The sequence below is a fragment of the Penaeus japonicus genome, unplaced genomic scaffold, assembly GCF_977035675.1.
Source record: "Penaeus japonicus unplaced genomic scaffold, GWHDUDI00000001_assembly GWHDUDI00000031, whole genome shotgun sequence".
Lineage (NCBI taxonomy): Eukaryota > Metazoa > Arthropoda > Malacostraca > Decapoda > Penaeidae > Penaeus > Penaeus japonicus.
Window position 1 is genome coordinate 27,969,596 of NW_028234433.1, and position 5,000 is coordinate 27,974,595.

At 56.1% G+C, this 5,000-nt stretch overlaps 1 protein-coding gene across 4 annotated transcripts in view; it reads left to right on the forward strand.

Moving 5' to 3' along the window:
• Nmdar1 (glutamate ionotropic receptor NMDA type subunit 1) overlaps positions 1 to 5,000 on the forward strand; it is a 71,769-nt gene that overhangs the window by 30,788 nt on the left and 35,981 nt on the right. For all 4 annotated transcript variants that reach the window (XM_086556110.1, XM_086556112.1, XM_086556111.1 and 1 more), the window contains exon 2: positions 43 to 871. The gene's annotated coding sequence lies outside the window, so the exon portion shown is untranslated. The remainder of the gene's footprint in view (positions 1 to 42; positions 872 to 5,000) is intronic.

Consider the following 5,000-nt stretch of genomic DNA (forward strand, 5'->3'; position numbering starts at 1 on the left):
CTGCCTGCACAGGTGACTAACGCGCACCCTTGTCCCCCGCAGGCCGAGCGCGGAGGCCCGTAATTGAGCACTACATGAGGAGGAGCTTGGCAGTGCACGTCGCCGCCCGGGCCACCGCACTCGCCGCCCTCACGCCCACCGCGCCCACCGCGACGTCCTTGGGCATGCCACGACCACAAGCCTCAGCCAAGTGCGCGTCGCCGGAGCAGTGTGGGTCTGAGAAGTGTTCAGTGGAGTCGTGTGAATTGAAGACGAGTGGATGGCGAGGCTGTGACCGTCTGGAATGCCGCCTCCACGGAACTCCATACGTACGTTAACTCCCACGCTTCACCCCCCTCTGTTCTGTCCCCCCTGGACCCCCCCGCGGGAACACCACACGTAGCGCCCTCTTCTGCGCATGACATTACGTTCCTTCTTTACGTTTTTAATTAATAATCTCTCTGTTACGAGTGACGCCTATGTAAAGACTGTTTGCTTATGTAACCTAGTTTTTGCCTACGTGGCCAAGACAGCAGCAAATATTTCTTGCATATCGAAGGAGAAAACCGCAGGTGCTTTCCGCCAAACTTTCCTCTTCCTGCGGCGCGAGAGGAGTGCACGCGCGTCCGTCGTGAGCGGCTGTGATCGCTCGAGTCCCGAGTCGCCGACCCCGAGGGCGTCGGGCTCCTCCGGAAGTGCCCCGGTCCGCCTGCCAGGCCGCTCGACCGCTCGAGAGCGGATGTCGAGAGCCGACCTGCTCGACGGAGCTTCTGTTGCCGCTTTGTCTACACCTTCTGCTCCTACTGCTGTTGCTTCTGCTGCTGGTGCCGGCGCTCCCCGAACAGCCCGTCACTTGCCCAACAATCCTACTCACATTTTCTGTCTGCTGAAGGTAAGTGCCGAGTGCCGAGTGCGCGGGGTCCCTTCCTGGGGAATCACTCCGCTTGCAAAGTTGTTTATGTGTCTCTGGGATGTTCTCCTCTAGATATTGCTTTGATACTCATTTATATATCGCTTAGAACATCACCTCCTCCTTATTGCAAAGGTAACATTTCTGTCACAGATTTACGTCACATGTATAAGCGTCATATGATTAGGTACACGATCATACGAAGTCAATGTTAAACGCCTTTTTATAGAACAGTCCACCCGCCCACAAGGACTCGTCAAAGGAAACGCAACTTATAGAGCCGTGTCCCATTCTCCCAAAGAGGACTCTCGTTGACTGAATAGGTGAAAGTGTGGGCCCGAAAAGAACTCCTCTCAGTCGTCACTTAAAAAACATTCTTCAACTAAGCATCACGTCCCTCTGGCAGTCACTCTCACACACACACACACGTCCCTCTGGCAGTCACTCTCACAAACGTCCCTCTGGCAGTCACTCACACACACGTCCCTCTGGCAGTCACTCTCACACACGTCCCTCTGACAGTCACTCTCACACACACGTCCCTCTGGCAGTCACTCACACACACGTCCCTCTGGCAGTCACTCTCACACACGTCCCTCTGACAGTCACTCACACACACGTCCCTCTGGCAGTCACTCTCACACACGTCCCTCTGGCAGTCACTCTCACACACACACGTCCCTCTGGCAGTCACTCTCACACACGTCCCTCTGACAGTCACTCACACACACGTCCCTCTGGCAGTCACTCACACACACGTCCCTCTGGCAGTCACTCTCACACACGTCCCTCTGACAGTCACTCTCACACACACGTCCCTCTGACAGTCACTCTCACACACACGTCCCTCTGACAGTCACTCTCACACACACGTCCCTCTGGCAGTCACTCTCACACACACACGTCCCTCTGGCAGTCACTCTCACACACGTCCCTCTGACAGTCACTCTCACACACACGTCCCTCTGGCAGTCACTCACACACACACGTCCCTCTGACAGTCACTCTCACACACACGTCCCTCTGACAGTCACTCACACACACGTCCCTCTGGCAGTCACTCTCACACACGTCCCTCTGGCAGTCACTCTCACACACACGTCCCTCTGACAGTCACTCTCACACACGTCCCTCTGACAGTCACTCACACACACGTCCCTCTGACAGTCACTCTCACACACACGTCCCTCTGGCAGTCACTCTCACACACGTCCCTCTGACAGTCACTCTCACACACGTCCCTCTGGCAGTCACTCTCACACACACACGTCCCTCTGACAGTCACTCTCACACACGTCCCTCTGGCAGTCACTCTCACACACGTCCCTCTGGCAGTCACTCTCACACACACACCTCCGTCTGTCACTCTCACACACACACGTCCCTCTGACAGTCACTCACACACACGTCCCTCTGACAGTCACTCACACACACGTCCCTCTGGCAGTCACTCTCACACACACGTCCCTCTGGCAGTCACTCTCACACACACGTCCCTCTGACAGTCACTCTCACACACACACACGTCCCTCTGACAGTCACTCTCACACACACGTCCCTCTGACAGTCACTCTCACACACGTCCCTCTGACAGTCACTCTCACACACACACGTCCCTCTGACAGTCACTCTCACACACGTCCCTCTGACACTCACTCTCACACACACACGTCCCTCTGACAGTCACTCTCACACACACACGTCCCTCTGACAGTCACTCTCACACACACACGTCCCTCTGGCACTCACTCTCACATCTGGCATCACTCCACACGTCCCAGTCACTCTCACACACTACACACGTCCCTCTGACAGTCACTCACACACACACACGTCCCTCTGACAGTCACTCACACAAACGTCCCTCTGACAGTCACTCACACACACGTCCCTCTGACAGTCACTCTCACACACGTCCCTCTGACAGTCACTCTCACACACGTCCCTCTGACAGTCACTCACACACACGTCCCTCTGACAGTCACTCTCACACACGTCCCTCTGGCAGTCACTCTCACACACGTCCCTCTGACAGTCACTCTCACACACGTCCCTCTGACAGTCACTCACACAAACGTCCCTCTGACAGTCACTCACACACACGTCCCTCTGATAGTCACTCACACACACGTCCCTCTGGCAGTCACTCACACACACGTCCCTCTGACAGTCACTCTCACACACGTCCCTCTGACAGTCACTCTCACACACGTCCCTCTGACAGTCACTCTCACACACACACGTCCCTCTGACAGTCACTCACACAAACGTCCCTCTGGCAGTCACTCTCACACACGTCCCTCTGACAGTCACTCACACACACGTCCCTCTGATAGTCACTCTCACACACGTCCCTCTGACAGTCACTCTCACACACGTCCCTCTGACAGTCACTCACACACACGTCCCTCTGACAGTCACTCACACACACGTCCCTCTGACAGTCACTCTCACACACGTCCCTCTGGCAGTCACTCTCACACACGTCCCTCTGGCAGTCACTCTCACACACACACGTCCCTCTGACAGTCACTCACACACACGTCCCTCTGACAGTCACTCTCACACACGTCCCTCTGACAGTCACTCTCACACACACACGTCCCTCTGACAGTCACTCTCACACACGTCCCTCTGACAGTCACTCACACTCTCACACCCCCCTCTGACAGTCACTCTCACACACGTCCCTCTGGCAGTCACTCTCACACACACACGTCCCTCTGACAGTCACTCACACACGTCCCTCTGACACTCACTCACACACACGTCCCTCTGGCAGTCACTCTCACACACACACGTCCCTCTGACACTCACTCTCACACACGTCCCTCTGACAGTCACTCTCACACACACGTCCTGCAGTCACTCTCACCACACACGTCCCTCACTCACACACACACGTCCTCTGACAGTCACTCACACACGTCCCTCTGGCAGTCACTCACACACACGTCCCTCTGATAGTCACTCTCACACACACGTCCCTCAGTCACTCACACACACGTCCCTCTGGCAGTCACTCACACACACGTCCCTCTGGCAGTCACTCTCTCACACGTCCCTCTGACAGTCACTCTCACACACACGTCCCTCTGGCAGTCACTCTCACACACACACACGTCCCTCTGACAGTCACTCTCACACACGTCCCTCTGACAGTCACTCTCACACACACGTCCCTCTGGCAGTCACTCACACACACGTCCCTCTGACAGTCACTCTCACAACTCACACCTCCTCACTCCTCTCACACACGTCCCTCTGCAGTCACTCTCACACACGTCCCTCTGGCAGTCACTCACACACACACGTTCCTCTGACAGTCACTCTCACACACACGTCCCTCTCTGACAGTCACTCACACACACGTCCCTCTGACAGTCACTCTCACACACACGTCCCTCTGACAGTCACTCTCACACACACGTCCCTCTGACAGTCACTCTCACACACACGTCCCTCTGACAGTCACTCTCACACACACGTCCCTCTGACAGTCACTCTCACACACGTCCCTCTGACAGTCACTCTCACACACGTCCCTCTGACAGTCACTCTCACACACGTCCCTCTGACAGTCACTCTCACACACACGTCCCTCTGACAGTCACTCTCACACACACACGTCCCTCTGGCAGTCACTCTCACACACACGTCCCTCTGGCAGTCACTCTCACACACGTCCCTCTGACAGTCACTCTCACACACGTCCCTCTGACAGTCACTCTCACACACGTCCCTCTGGCAGTCACTCTCACACACGTCCCTCTGACAGTCACTCTCACACACACACGTCCCTCTGACAGTCACTCTCACACACGTCCCTCTGGCAGTCACTCACACACACGTCCCTCTGACAGTCACTCTCACACACACACGTCCCTCTGGCAGTCACTCACACACACGTCCCTCTGACAGTCACTCTCACACACACACGTCCCTCTGACAGTCACTCTCACACACACGTCCCTCTGGCAGTCACTCTCACACACACACGTCCCTCTGACAGTCACTCTCACACACGTCCCTCTGGCAGTCACTCTCACACACGTCCCTCTGGCAGTCACTCTCACACACACGTCCCTCTGACAGTCACTCTCACACACAC